Here is a 16,492-nt window from a genome sequence, read left to right as displayed (position 1 = left end):
TTCCCTCTCTCCCCCAAGTACAGCATTTAGTTCATGAGTATTCCATTTCTCTCTCCCTCTCCCTCTGCTTCTATCTCCTCTTCTACAAATGGAGAATAACAAATAATTACCCTACCTACCTCACAGGTCATGAGGAAAGCATTTTGCAGACCTTAATGAGCTCAAGTTTTAAATGGTACATTTTTTTTTTTTGGTCTCTGTATAATCCCAGGCTTGGCACATTTTGTGACTCTTGATGATAGAAATAGAAGAAGGAGGGGTGAAGATGAATGGAATACTCATGAACTAAATGCTGTACTTGGGGGAGAGAGGGAATGCTGCTTATTAGCTGTAGGAACCTGAGAGATTTTTGGACATGGGTGCATGGGGAATGCCCACCTTAGTTTCCTTACTTTTAAAATGGGAGAGTAATATCGATTCCATAACAGCACTGTTGTGAGACCAAAATGAAATCACAGAATCATAGTCTTGAAGTTGGAATGGACCTTAGAGGTATTTAGTCCATTCCCCTGGTCTTACAAAGGAGGAAACTGAGACCCAGAGATTTTTCCAAGGTCACAGAGATAGTAAGTGGTACCAAGATTTGAACTGCCTCTCTTTCAGTAAATTCAGGGTCCTTTCCATTGAACCACACTTCCTCCCTGTAGCGATTGTAAAGTGGTTGGCTAATTTAAGGCACTGCGTAATTCTAATTATTATAATTATAACAATAATTATATTATCCCTGGGCTTTCCCCAGGGATGTGAGGTTGGCAACTTAGGGGGCACTTGGGAATACGAACTGTCCACTCACCCATGTCCATTGGCAAATGAAGACCTTGGCTGAGCCGAGCCAAGCCCAGCATGGAGCCGGGTTTCCAGATGCCTATCCAAGTCAGCAGGAGTTAAATCGTCCTCATTCCTTACAAGACTGCCTCTGGCTATAGTTTTCATATATAGATTTTTTTTTTTTGTGGTCAAAAGTCAGAGCAGACCAGTGCTATCTAAGACCCTGACTTTTTCCCCTGACAGTTACAATGATTACAGCCCGGGGGATTCATTTTCCACGTCCCCCACTCCCCCGACCTAGCCTGCAACCAGAAAACCGGGGGACAGGAGGGGGGGCAAAAAGGAAAAAGGAAAAAAAAAAGAAGGCAGCCCCTCAAGCCAGAGGGCCCTTCCCCCTCCCCCCCATTTTAGGTTACGTTTAATCCCCATCCCTTCAGCCTCACCTCTGTCCCCCACCTTGATCACCTTGATTGTACATCAAGGCATTCTCAGCTGCAACAGAAGACCTTCCCAGCATCCGTTTTGTTTCCCCCTCAAAGATAAATTTTTTATGTTGTTATTTTCTTCTCCTTTCTGTTTGGCATTCGATATTTACGAGATAAACGGCAGGCCTGCTGCTAAATGGGTCCCCGCACAACTTCATAAATACATAACCTGGCCCGGATGGCGGAGCAAGGCAGCGGTGGCGGAGGGCTGAGGCGGGGTCCTGCTCTATTAAGGATTTTCCTAGATAATGTTTTCTAAATAAGGTTCATGTCCTAATAAAGCTTCTGATGGAACAATATTGCTTGCTTTCCAGCTGGGTTATATGGGCATTTGTCACGAAGCCGTTAGCTAACGAACAATTGCGGAAGCCGAGACTCTAACTTGCTCTTTCTGTCTCGGGTCTCCTAGCAGGCTCCCTCCTTCTATCATGTGCTGACTGGGAAATACAATTGTGCTGCACACACGCTCACAAACAGACACACACACATAGACCCAGACCCAGACCCAGACACACACATATGCACACAAAAGGCCACTGAGAGTCAATTCCAGAACCCAGGGAAGAGGGGTTTTTTTTTTTTTTTTGGTGGGGAGCAGCGTGTTTCCCTCTGCTCAGCCTTCCCACATCATTTTCTTTATAAAATAGGGAAAAGGCCATCAGAACACAGAAAGCATATGCTCACATTTCTAGAAATCTTTTTGTTATTTTTTAATTTATGTGAGATTTTTTTAAAGTGATGGTTTACAAGATGCTTTTCTCATAACGACCCTGTGAGACAAAAAAATGACAACATTATGGGACCCATTTAGCACCGTATATATCTTGCATATACATTTTAGTGTGTTTATTTTCTCCTCTGTTAGAACTGTCAGTTCCTTGAAGGCAGGCAGGGACCCTGGTTTTTTTTTTTCTTGTTTATTTTTTTTTTTTGGTGGTAATTGTTGTTTTTGCCTTTCTTTGTAATGCCCAGTACATAGTAACTGCTAAATAAATGCTTGCCGGTTAACCATGGTTTGGATAATTGATGGGACAGGATGTGCTTAGGCAGGTGTGGGATCTCCAGAAACAGAAGTAAAGCCTTTGCCTTAAGCTGATCTAAATGTAAGAATTTGTTGAATTACTGCAAATAGGAATAGGGATAGAGACTATGGTTCAATTAGTTTAGGGAGGAAACTTCATCTATTAATACAGGTCTTTCACTCTTTGCAACTTAAGAGTTCAGAGAATCCCCTTACAAATATTGTGAATGTCAAAGTTTGACATACAAATGTAATGGAGTTGGGGAAGGGGTGGCTGCTGGTCAGGGAGGTTGGAGTATGGCCAGAAGCAAGGTGCCTCCATGTTACAAAATCTGGACTGGAAGAATGTGAAATGTCTCTTTCCAAAAGCAGGCTGCCTCCATATTAGGAGTTCTGGGCATGCTCCAAGCCCCTCATTGAACAAAATTATTCACTCAGACAGGAAGGATACAAGGAGATATCTATGCATCTTTGGTCCACCCCACTGTCCCCCATTGGGCCCACATTCTTGTCTCATTCCAAGGAAATGATGTTGTTACATGTAACCATTCCCAGAGTCACTGCTAATCAGACAACATTATCCTGACCACCGGATGACTGGATGACAGGGGACGTGCATTTGTTTTTTAACCATTAGACAAAGAGACAGTCTCTAGGTTCTGCCCCAATATAGAGTAGTCGGGATATGACTAAATATAGGAACAGACAAAATCCCTTTGGAGTTAGGACTTATCGATCCCTTGAGCTGTCTGGAGTGTCATGGGATGCCTTCCCCCATCCTACTCTGTGCCTGGAACACTCTATATCCTCACCTCAATCTCAGAGCATCTCTAGCTTCCTTCAAGGCTGCCAAAATATCTCCTTCTTCAGGAGGACCTCAGCTACCAAGGTTTTTTCTCTTCAAATATTCCTTATATGTTTTGTATATGTGATTTACATATTCTCTTCCCCATTAGAAATGTGAGCTTTTTGTGAATGGACACCATGGTTTTGACTCTCTTTTATACCTGGTGCTTAGCATAATACCTAGCACACAGCCAATACTTAGTAAATGCTTGTTGACTGAATATGGATTGATTATTTCTATTTGTCTCCTCCTTTGAACAAAGGAGACCCAGTAATAGACTTCTTTGGGTTGTCTGACAACATTTCAAGTCAAGGCCAGATTGGCTCATGACTTCACAAAGAGCCCAGTAAAGAAACTACACCATAACTCCAATAAACAGGAGCTGTGACTTCCCTCTCATATATTCTCTAAGCTTGAGACCCCTTTTCCTTAGACTCTATATACTTGTGGGAGAGAGTCATTGATTTCGGGATGGATTTTTTTAATACTAACTGTCCTTACTAAACTACCCCCAGGAAATTATCCCTGTCCTTTTGCTAAGACAAATCTCTCTATCCTACCAGGCTGGAAGTTTTGGGATCCCATCAATGAAAGCTCTGACCTGGGCTGGTTCCCTCTTTCTTAAGGATCCTAGTGGCCTTTGGCTCTTCTGGGCTCACCATGTTGGTCCCAGACTTAGAGGGTATACCCAATAGACTTCACTACTCCTAGGAGCACAAAGCTCAAGCAATCCACCCACCTCAGTCTCCCCAGTAGCCCAGATTATAGGTGTGCAGCATCCTGACTGGTGAATATCCTTTAAAAAAATCTTCTTAAGACTGACAGATGAATTGTTTCTCAATTAATAATCTTTGAGGCAGGGAGGAAGAGTAACACACTGGCAGGATCCTCAGCCAATAACATTAGAGAATCACCCCCAGACTGTTCAGAATGTCCTCTAGGACCCTAAGGCCTAGATGCAGCCTACTCTGGGACACAAGACTCATCTCTGAGGATGTTGGGATAAGGACACTCAGAACATACATGGGGCACACATAGAAAGTGTTGAGTACATATTAAAGGGATATAGAATAAAACATTAACAGATGTATTTTTTTAAGTTTTTGCTTTTTGGAGGGGGGAAGTTAGGGTAATTGGGGTTAAGTGACTTGCTCAAGGTCACATGGCTAGATTTTTGTGTTAAGTGCTGAGGCTGGATTTGAATCAGGTCCTCCTGACTCCAGGGCCAGTTGGTGCTCTATTCACGGCACCACCTAGCCGCCCCAAACATATGTATATTTCTAAAAACATAGCACTGTGTGACAAAATTTTAAGTGTTCTAAATAGACATCTCTATATCCCAAACTCAGAACCTCCAATTATGTTTATTGAAAAACCCTGAAAAAGAAATGGAGCCTTGGAAGAAATCCAGTCCAAGGGCGATGGGAAGGGGCACATCTGAACTCAGCTCCCTGCTGGCCCCATGCTCTGCTCTCCCCGATGGAAGCACCCTTCTGCACAGTAGCGCAGCATCTGGCCCCTCCAAAGGGTGCGCAATCTGGAGCAGCTGCCCTCCTCCCAGACCTCCGAGGTGCCTGATGTCTCTGTTTGGGTTTTAGAAAGTCAACAAACAGATTGTACTTGCCTTTGCCTTTGAATTGGACGCCCCCTCCCTCCCCTGAAACCAAAACAAAACAAAGTACAAAACAAACCCAGGATGCCAATCAGGTGATCCCAGTTGCCCCCTCTAATTTATACAGATGCAATCCAGAGATGCTCGCCCGCCTCCTCTCCTGTCCCGATGGCTGGCTGCGCTCTACCGGGAGATCGCGCGCAACTTCCCGGCTCCAGCTATAATGATAGGCAAAGGGGCTTCATTTCAATGGATGGTCTGTTAAGATTAAGTTCCGAAAGTGATACCCACCTCCCATCAAACTCAATAGCTCACGATGCCTGGAGAAGAGCCCTAAACGCTCCCAGATGCCCCTAGAGCCTTTTTCCAGAAACCTTCTCCTTTTTGTTCTTCGCCCCCAAGGAGCTGGAGAGAGCTCCTCCAGGGGAGGTGGGCTCACAGTAGCAGATGTCCCGCCACTCCGTTACCCCAGACACACTTCAAGGTCCCAGGCTGGCACCACAGGTTTAAAACCTCTTAAGAGACAGGTGAGAAGCCAGCCTGGTCCTGTGTGGGTGACCAAGGCCAATAGCAACATTCAATTAAGAAACTTTTCTCCTGCTAAGGATATGAAAAAAATATTGTGGTATTTAACTCTAGATTTGAAAGTGCTAGTGGGCTCCAATCTAGCCTCCATTGCTTACCTGTTGTACGACTTTGAATAAATCACTTTTCCTCCCCTGGAGCTGTTTTCTCAACTAATTGTTGTTGGGACTAATAATTGTTGGGACCGGTTTAGATGGCCTTGGAAGTCCAATACCCTATATGATCTAGGAACCTATTATCCTATAGCTCTAAAGTAAATTCTATTTGTAAATCTTATAAGATGACCATCACTTAAGTTTTCTTTGGATTGTGGCTTTATGTTTTATTATTATTTTTTTTAATATTATAGGCTTCTTCCATCTTGGATCTCATATATCTGGAGTGAACCTCAAAGTCTCCAAAGCAGGTCTGGGAGTCACTGGACATCTGCTGCTATGGGGCCACCCTTATCTATGAGGCTGTTGGTCCTAAAACCCCAGATAAAACAAAAAACAGAATATAATAGTTAACACTCAGCGGACCTGAGTTTTAAATCTCACTTCTGCTCTTTGATCAGGTCACGTAGGTTCCTCAGCTGTAATAGGAAGCAGGATGCCCTCTGACATCCCCTGGAGCTATAAAATTTTTATCTTAAGTCCCTAAGTCTTTTGGACTCCGTTTCCTCAGCAGTAAAATGTTGTTGTTGCTTATCTTACATTCTCAAAGAGGGCCATGGCATCAGGGAGGTGATGCCATGACATGCAAGTGAATTGGATGTAAGTGAGGCAGGACTGTATAAAGTCACCAGCCTTACTTTCTCCTCTGGAACCATCTGGGTCCAGTGGCCAGATATAGATCAGGACAACTGGAAACAGACCTGCATCTGTAAAATAAGGACTTGGACCACCTTGGGCAAGTGACTTCATGACATTGGGCTTCATTTCCTCCTCTGTAAAAGGAAGGGGTTGGACCAGATCAGAAGCTCCAGTCAGCAGACACTATCTAGCACCTTGAAGCTTCGCTTTGGAGCTCTCCAAGTTGGTGGCCTCTGCTCCCGGGCTTTCCTCTCCTTCCATTTCTCAGCACTCCCAGAGAGGAGAATAGAACTTCTACAATTCAGTTTAGTGGACAGATGGTTTGAGTTGAAGTCAGGGAGATACGGGTTCAAATTGTACCTTGGGTACTTATTTTATGATCCTGGGGAAGCCACTTTACTCGAAGAGCCTCAGTTTCCCCCTCTGTAAGAAGAAAACATTGGACTAGATGACCTTTGAGGCCTATTCCTGCTTTAAAGCTATGATTCTATGGATGTCCCTATGTCCCTTGCATAATCATTCAAGGACTTCATTAAATTTGAAGAAATCAAAGGCAGTTTTTTTTCCCTAAAGGGTGAAAAACTCAGGACTAAGGGATCTTTATGGCCTCTACACTTACTTCTAAAACTCGATGGTTTACAACAGTTTTGTTGTTCAGTTACTTTTAGTCGTGTCCTGATCTTCGTGATCCCATTTGAGGTTTTTTTTTTGAGGAAGAGATCCTGGAGTGGTTTATCATTTTCTTCTTCAACTTCTTCAACTCATTTTATGGATGAGGAAACTGATACCAATAGGGTTAAGTGACTTGTCCAGGGTCACATAGCTAGAAAGTGCCTGAGGCCAGATTTGAACTCAGAAAGAGGAACCTTCTTGACTTCAGTCCCAGTGCTATATGCACTATGGCACCACCTAGCTGTCCCAGATTTAGGATCTTTGTACCCCAGACTTAATGACCTTTCTACTAAAGTATTATGCAAAGAAACACGGTGGCTGTCCCAGTCTGTGAAGAGGATTTTAAGGGCCATTTGACATATTTTTCCTAGTTCTGTTACTCGTTTTGGTGAAGGGTCAGACAGATTGTGAGTGCTATTCATGTTGGAGTGTGTGTGTGTGTGTGTGTGTGTGTGCGCATGTGTGTGTGGGGAGAGTGGGCTCCCCTCCCCACTTCAATGCTGAAAGATTGGTATTTATTGCATATTTCCACCCTATCCTCTTTGGTCCCCACACTGACCTCTCTGAGCCTCAGCCGATGTTGACCTTGCTTCTCAGTCAGGCTGAACAGGACAGCAGATCTGCTGATATTCCTGGTGAGGTTTTCCTCAGTCCACTGACTACCCCCCTTCCCCAAGTTTCCCTTTTCTAAAAGGCAAAGAGGTCAGGGTGAGTGTGGGGGAGCAGTGGTCTGGGGCAGAGCTGATTTAATTCATGTCAATGCCCCATTTACTGTACTCCCTTTCCAAGCTTGGCTCAGTGGAAAAGGTTGGGAATTTAACTAAACTGAGAAAATGTGCTAATCCTTGCTTCTAGAAAGAGAAGGTTCTGCCTCTACCTTCTGGTAATAAACAAGGGAAAGAAAACGTTTATTAAACACCTACTATATGCCAGAAACTGTTTTAAGCATTCATACAAATAATATCTCATTTGATCTCCACAACAATCCTGGAAGGCATCCTATTTTTTTTTTATTTTAAGTATTCCTATTTTACAGTTGAGGAAACTGAAGTAGACAATGGCACACAACTATTAAGGCTGAATCTGAATGTAGTGTCCTATCCACTGCACACCCTAGATGCTTCATTGTTGTGTAAGGCTTCATGAGCCTTGCAGACCAGCTTTCACATTTTGCTGTTCTGGTTGGCAACCGGGGTTAAGTGACTTGTGCAGGGTCACATAGCTAGTAAGTGTCTGAGGCTAGATTTGAACCCAGGTCTTCCTGACTCCAGGGCCAGTGCACCATCCACTGCACCCACCTAGTTGACCCTCACATTTGTTCATTATAATTTCATTAGCACAGGGAACTCCTGATGCATTAACTACTGTCACTTACAGTTACAGAGATGCCTAGTTACACTGAGTAACTTTCTCAAATACTACATGTCAGAGACTTGACCTTGAATTCAGATCTTCCTGACTCCCCCATCTTTCCAGTCTCCTTATTCCCTCCCCCCACTCCCACGCTCTTCAATCCAAACATCCCACGACTCTGGCCTCTTCCCTGTTCCTCTGATGAGACATTCCACGTCAGGGCTCCCCCATGCCTGGAATGTGGCCTCTCCTCTGCTCTGACTACTGATCTCTACAGCTTTCTTCAAGTCTCAGCTAAAATCCCACCTCCTACAGGAAGCCTTTCCCAGTCCCTCTTCTCTATTGATTATCCCCAATTTATTCTGTAGAGAGAGCGTCTGCAGCTAGCTGTCTTCCTGTAGATTGAGAGGTCTCCTGCCTTCCCTAGGACTTGGCCCCAGTGCCCAGCACAGAGTAGATGCTTAAATAAACATTTGTTGACTGACTGCCTAGTGCATGGCTACTCAGATGATAAGTAGCAGAATAGGTTCTCAAACACGGGGAATAATATTACCCCCAGCACCCATTTCATGGGCTTTTGCAGGGGGATCAGTTTTGTAAAATGCTTCACAAACTTTCAATTGCCACATGCTGGACAAGATTCCTCATGACTCAGTTTCCTCATTTGTAAAAATGAGGAGATTGCATTTGATGATCTGTAAGGTTGCCTTCAACTTTAAAACCCCCTCCCCCTCCTTCTCTCCCTCCTTTTCTCTCTTTGGGTTCTCCTGAGCTGTCTCATCCTCTAAGTCTGGTCCCATCTGTGTTCTCATTGGGAAAATGTCTTAGTTCATCAGCCCAGGGAATTTCCATCACAGAAGAAACAAAGGCATTTTTTCACCTTCAGGCATGTGATATGGCTAGGGAACATTGTGCAGAGAAGCCACAAATACTTTCATTTCAATCTTTATTGGTTATTGTGTGACCCTGGCTAAGTCACTTAGCCCTTCTGGCCTCAGTGTTATCATCTGTAAAATGGGGATAATAAAAGCATCTACTGTCATAGGGTCATTGTGAAGATCAGATGAAATAACATAAAGTGTTTTGTAATCCTTGAGGCGCTCTATCAATTTTAGCTATTGTTGGTATGATAATTGTCACCACTGCCTGGAAAGGGAATGGTCCTGGGCCTGCCTCTCCTTCCAGTCTAGGAAGAACTAGGGAGAACTAGCCCTGCTCACAAAGCTTGATTCACAGGGGAAAAGGGGACTCAGGCAAGGGACCAAACATTTCCAGCTCTCATTATGCTAGCAAGGCAGCATAGGTATGGTGGGAAGAAGGCTGGATTTGATGTCAGGAGACCTGGATTCCAAAATCCTAGTTCTGCCAACTAATTGCTTGGAGACATTGGGCAAAACCCAATTGGGGACATCTAGGTGACACAGTGAATAAAGCACCAGGGCCTGAAGTCAGGAAGACCTGACTTCAAATCTGGACTCAGACATTTACTAGCTGTGTGACCCTGGACAAGTCACTTCACCTTGTTTGCCTCAGTTTCCTTATCAGTAAAATAAGCTAGGGATGGAAATGGCAAGCCATTCAAGTATCTTTGCCAAGAAACCCCAAATGGGGTCATGAAGAGTTGGGTATGACTGAAATGGCTGAAAACCAACAACAAATATATACAAGTAATTAGAAGGTGTTAGAGAGAGTGCTAACAGCTGGGTGGGGGTAAGGGTGAGGAAATTCTGTATAAGAAGTATCTCTTGAACTGAGCTTTGAAGGATTCTGAGGGTTCTCAGAAAGGTGAGGAATAGTCTTAACCCCCATCTCTATGCATCTCTAATAGAGGTATTTCAGCCCAGTGGTGGAATAATTTTTAGACAGGAATTTTCTCAGAATTCTCAAATCAAAGAATCACAGAATCTGAGGGCAGGAGGGAAGGAACCCCAGTCAGCATTTAGCCCAACTGAGGCACAGAAGAAATCCTCATTATGATACTAGACAAGTGGTCATCTTCAGGAAGAAATCCAAGGAGGAAGAAGAAGCAGCTACCTCTCAAGACAGTCCATGACATTTGGGGGGGCAGTCTTAATTGCTAAGACTTTTGTTCTGATTTTGAACCCTGATGTGTGCCTTGCCATTTCCTCCCATCGATCAGAATTCTGCCCAGTTAGACCAAAGTGAAGAGGTCTACCTGGTCCTCCATAAGACAGCCCTTCAGAGACTTGAAGGCAGTGATTCTATCCACCTGGAGTCTTCCACTCTGCAGAAGAGCCAAGGTCATTCCCCAACCTAGCTGCTTTCTCCTGAACACTCTTCCAATTTACCAATATCCTTTTCAACCATCGTGCCTAGAACTGAACACGGTACTCCTTAGGAAGTCTGACGAGGGTCAATGGCTATGGGATTGTCACAGATTTCCTGGGGCCCATCACATGGGTGACTGATGGTTATTTCTTTGGAACAAGACTAATAATAGTTAATATTCATGTAGCACATTAAGGTGTGCAAAGCATTTTTACATATATTATTCCATTTGACCTTCTCAATGACTCTATGAAGGAGATGCTATTATTCTTCCCATTTTATAGATAAAGAAACCGAGAATAAGCAAGTAAAGTGACTTTCCCAAGGTCACACATCTAGTAAATGTCAAGGCAGGATTCAAACTCGGACAAGTGTGAAGTTCCCTGCTTACTTTGCTACAACACCTAGGTGTAATCCCTTTTCTATTCAGCTCATGTACCTGATCTAGCTAGCGGTCCCCATCGCTGTATCCACCAGGGGATCAGGGGGCACTGGAAGCCACCTACTGGCTCCTATGGCCGTAGAGTTTCCTGCAGATGTTTCGGAGCTGCTGTTCTCGTCTACTTTGAAGTATGACTCCCTCCTGCATTGGAGAGAGCGGCATTATCTCAATTAATGTTTCCTGGCCAGTCTGGCCCTGATGGTATTCATGGGACTGTGTCTATTACCATTTGCATGGGGAGTAGCTCAGGAATTATGGCTGGCTGTGCTCGCTTCAGCAAAATTTGCCCCCAGGCTTCTAGGGTTTTTTCCCCCCTCCTCCTGCTTGTGACAATGTTCTCTTTTTTCCCTCCTTCTGTTTTGATTTCTACTTAAAGTTTTATGGCCCTGTCCCCTCCAGGGTGCTATTACCCAGTATGCTAATAGGACCATGCATATTCTATTATGTTGTCAGTGTGAGGTAAGAGGCCCATTCTGTTAGGAGCACTTGGGGTAATAATCACAGCAAGGGGCCTTCTGTTACTGAACTATTACTCATCCTCATTCTGGCACTGAGGCCCTAGCCCTGGGATGCACTCCAGTCCTGAGGCCACCACCGCCTGATATTCCTGGCACCCACTCACCTACCCACCCAAAGCTACACAAACCAGTGAAGAGAGAGAGACAGACAGGGGCTTAAAGAATGACCTGTTAGAAGATGGTCCATCCTCTGTCTCTCTGTCTTCCTTTTCTTTCTGTCTGTCTCTGTCTTTCTCTCTGCCTCTGTCTCTGTCTCTCTCTCCTCTCTCTCTTCTCTCTGTCTCTCTCTGTCCTGCTGCTAGAGATGATTTGTAGTCAAAGTATAATACTCTCAGGCACCTGGGATCAGTCTGAGGAATCATAGGCATTTAGGGCTGAAGGAACATCTAAACATGGGAAATAATAATAATAATAATAATAATAATAATAATAATAATAATAATCAGAGCCAGACAATACTTTTAAACACAGAATGTCGGAGCTAGAAAGGGTCTCAGGATGTAACATTTTTGAGACAGAAGAACGCAGAATGCAGGATTTGGGAAGGACCTTAGAGAATAGAATGTAAAAGCTGGGAGGGTCTTTGGAATATAAAATGGCAGACCTGAGCAGGATCTCAGAACACAGGCCAGACAGAGCTGGGAGAGACTTTGGGACATCAAACAGGAGAGCAGACCTGAGAAACACAAACTATCACACCTGGGTGTGGCCTTAGAACGAAATGGCAGAGCTTAGAGCAGAAACTCAGAGCTAGGAAGGAACCTTGACGACTGTCTAGCCTGTGCCTTCCTTGTACAGCTGAGGAAGCCAGGATGGAAAGAGGGCGAGTGATTTGCCCACAGAGAGAATTAAAAGAAGGATCAGAACCATGACCCAAGATCCCTGATGCCCACTCATTAGATCATGTTTGCTACTATCTGGTGCCTAGAGAAAGGCACCCCTACTATCTCTAAGGCATCGTGGGGAGCGAGAAGAAGAGCAGCACACAGCGTCTATCCTCAAGTTATTCCTAGTCTAAAAGAGGTGGTGATTTGTGCACACATGAGTGACGACAGTGACATCAATAGGAAGGTACTGGGGGATAGGGGAGCCAGTGTTGGGCCGGGTTTGGGAAACCTAAGATCTAGTTCTGGCTTTACCATTAATTCCTTTCTTTTCTCTGGGTCTTAGTTTCCATTTCTATAAAATGAAGGAATTAGACTAAATAGCTTTTAAGGTCCCTTCCAGTTTTTAAATCTATTTTTTTCTGGATACTATGATCTCTAAGGCCCCTCCCAGCCCTGACATTCCCTGTTCTAAGGGCCCTCCCAGCCCTGACATTCCCTGTTCTAAGGGCCCTCCCAGCCCTGATGTTCCCTGTTCTAAGGGCCCTCCCAACTCTGACATTCTTTGTTCCAATGTCCTTCTAAGGTCCCTTCCAGAGCTGACTTTTTTGAGCTCAGACTCATGGCCCAAATAGAAGATTGCAGCAGATAGAGTGCTTGACTTGACATCAGACAAATCAGAGTTGAGGTGATGACATGTTCTGACACCCTTTCAGTGCTGACATTCAACAATCTTATGGTTATATGCTGAATTATGTGCTACAAACTCTAAGCATTATAGAACTTCAGAGAAGACTCAAAGATACTCAGAGCCAGAGTGGTATTACAAAGCTCCTCTGACCTGAGCTAGGCCTTGAAGGATGGTTAGGAATTGGATAGATAAATTGCAGGGGGTAGTTAGGACGTGAGTGGGGTGAGATTAAAGACTGAGACTGTATTTTTGGGTCTCCTAAGTACAAGATACATATTAGGTGAGATTTAAGAACACTGTCATTACTTACAGCTACTAAGGATACTGATATTTAATCAGCTGCAGGAGCCCAAGTCAGACAATCAGGTGCCTGATGAAGGATTTTGCTAATCGTTCTTCCTCTTTCTGATTAGCTGCAACAGGGGTGGTGTATTTGTACCATTTTGATGCCATTTGGTTCAGAATCCCAGGGAAAATGATGCTCCCAGGTTTTGAAATCACATTTCCCTTTGTGAGGTAGGACTGAAGGGGCCAAGGTGCCCCTAAGGTCCTGGACACTGAGGGTGTTTTGCAAGTGTTTATAAAAAACAATCAACCTACACAGGTTCCTGACTTTGCAGTTGCTGTCTGCCATTTATACTGTTACAGAGCTTTGCCCAGGATGACGCAGCCAAGATGTGTCAGAGGCAGGACTTGAACTCAGGTTTTCCACTGCACTATATTTGTATCCCCATTTTACAGATCAGGAAAATGAGATAAAGAGATGGTAAATGATTCCCCAGTGATCACACAGCTAGTGAGTGTTTGAGGTGGGATTTGAACTCAGGTTCTCCTGACTCCAAGCCCAGAGCTCCATGAAGATTTAGTCAAGAAATACTGTAAGATGAGACCACTCAGTAAGTTCCCTAACCCTGTCATGAGATGGAGGGAGTTGTCAGCTTTCCAATGACTGGGGAGGACAGGATAGCAGCGATTTCAGTTAAAATAAGAATCAGCTCTGTATTTCCAAGCTCTCTCTCTCTCTCTCTCTCTCTCTCTCTCTCTCTCTCCCTCTCTCTCTCTCTCTCCAATTAATCAATCAACACTTAGTGTGCACCATGATTTAGCTAAAGGCACGGTTGTTGATTTCTTGGCAGAGATACTGGAGTGGTTTGCCATTTCCTTCTGAAGCTCATTTTACAGATGAGGAAAGTGAGGCAAACTGGGTGAAGTGACTTACCTGGGGTCACACAGCTAGGAAGTGTCTGAAGCCAGATTTGAACCCAAGAAGAAGTTTCCTGACCCCAACCCTGGCCCTCTATCCATCCACCTAGTTGCCCCTGTGAGTGTATTCAAAAGAAAAGAGAAGACTCTGGACTCCAGGGAACAGAAATTCTAGGTAAGGAGCAAGACAAACATGCTGGTCCCAGCCTACAAACACTTAAAGTGAAATGCCCCTAGGTGCACACTGATTGGTGAGAGAAATTATCATTAATAACTAATAATTTGGGAAGATTCAGAGTTCCCCTTTTTTATTTTCAAGATCTCATTCTCTGAAGGTTGAGTTAACCTTCTCCTCTATATGGCCCCACACGACCTAACAAGGAATGTCTCAGGTGAATTCCATTCAGTCAAGTTTGAGTGGAGACACATCTTTTTGTCTAGATTTCCCAAGATTGGGGCTGGTCTGGGTATAGAGATAGCCTCTCTGTTCAAGGGTGCCATGATGTCTCTCTCTCTCAACCCCTCATTGTAATATTCATTCTCTCATTAATTGTTAACCAATCAGGGTTGATTCCCACCCTGGGGAACACTGACTCTTTGAAGGGTATATATACTGTGAGCCTGCTGCCATGATGGTCTTTTGGTCTAAGTGAGATGGCCAAATGATCATCCTTTTATCAATAAATGTGCTGGTCTTATTAGTAAAATGATAAAATTACTGAGAAATGATGTCTCTTGAACCTTTTTAATTGCCACATTGGGCAGGTAGGAATCACAGCATCACAGAATTGATAGACATCTAAGAGGACCCCTAAATTCAACCTCCCTCCAAAGGTAGAAATCCCTTCCTTGGTGTCTCTGACAGCATCAAGCCTCTGGATGTTTCCATTGAAGGGGGCTTCCTGTCTCCCAAGGCAGCCTGTCCTGACATTAGACAGTTAGAACTAATACCACTCAATGATCCGAGCTCTGCTCTGGTTCTGCCAAACAGGACAGAGCCTCTTCTACAATAGGACTTCTGGGTTTTGGGGGTTCTTTTAGTACTAGAATGCAACCATCATTTCCTTTTACATTGCCTTCTTCCACCTCCTACCGACCTTGTGTCTTTTGTTCTCTATTCTTCCAATCTAAACATTTCCAGTTAATTCTGCTGAACCTTGTATGGCATGTACTTGATACCCTTAGACATTCTGGTTAATCTCATTTGTCAATATCCTTCTGTGACATAGAATAGTGAAAAGATGAACAGATTTGAAATGGAAAAAAAAACTCGACTCAGATTCCAACTTTGTGGTTAAGTGACCTTGTGAATATTATTTCTCCTATCATCTAGACCTCAGTTTTCCCATTTTTAAAATGGGGAAAGGAGCACAAACACCTCTTCTAGATCTAGATTATAGGGTCATACGTCAAAGCTGGATGAGACCTCAGGGATCATATAATCAATCCAACCCTCTCATTTTACATAGAGGAAACCCAAGATTTTACAAATAGCAAACATGGGAGGAAGGATTTGAACCCAGAGACAGTGTCTAACACACACACAGAAACACACACACACATATATATATACATATACACAAGTATATGTATATATATATATATATTATGTGTATATACACTGTTGTCTTCTCTATGCCCTAAGAAATGTGATGCCCCAAACTAGATATTATATTTATACCACTTAATCATCCCCTAGCATAGAATAGACATTTGGTATACATCTTCAGAGTGGATGATTTTGCTTACCATAATAAAAATATTTTCCTCACTTTTTTTATTCACATGATGCTTCCCTAGTTCAATCAGCATTATAACTAAGGTGAGATTGTCAGAGCTTTGTTCCAAGGCACGGAAATACAGAATAAGCATTTACAGATCTTTTTACTTCTTCAGCAACACGGAAACAGCTGAATCTAGGCTACAAATAGCAAGTTAAAATAAAAAGCTGCTTCTTCCTACCAGTGGCAGCAAATCAGATACACTCCAGCCAGCCCTATCCCACCCCCCACCCTTCACCCCCAATCAGTAGCAGCCAAGGGGTTTTGTGGTGTCCCAGGGTCTCCACTCTACCCTCTCCCTCAAACTGAATTAAAGGGATATTTCAAGCTTCTTGTCCTGGGTGCAAAAATTTGCTGGTTAACATCTCTGCTTGAACTCCCATGAAATATAGTTTAGTCCAAAGAACAGTCTGTTTCCCTAGCTTTATTGTAGTTTAAATTTAACATAACACTTTGGTTTCAGTTCATACTGGTTCATTAGGGTATTAGGGGTGTGTGTGTGTGTGTTGGTGTGTGGGTGTGTGTGTGTGTGGGTGTGGGTTTGTGGGTGTGTTTGTGAGGAGAGAGAGAGAGAGAGAGAGAGAGAGAGAGAGAGAGAGAGAGAGAG

At 43.8% G+C, this 16,492-nt stretch overlaps 1 long non-coding RNA gene across 1 annotated transcript in view; it reads right to left on the bottom strand.

The window, feature by feature from the left end:
• Positions 1 to 16,492, bottom strand: part of LOC138153982 (uncharacterized) — a 29,124-nt gene that overhangs the window by 11,502 nt on the left and 1,130 nt on the right. The window lies entirely within an intron of this gene.

The sequence above is a fragment of the Petaurus breviceps genome, unplaced genomic scaffold (genome assembly GCF_028583685.1).
Source record: "Petaurus breviceps papuanus isolate PSGF00001 unplaced genomic scaffold, PetGlider_PUasm1.0 91041, whole genome shotgun sequence".
Taxonomy (NCBI): Eukaryota; Metazoa; Chordata; class Mammalia; order Diprotodontia; family Petauridae; genus Petaurus; species Petaurus breviceps.
This window is presented reverse-complemented; position numbering and strand designations above follow the sequence as displayed.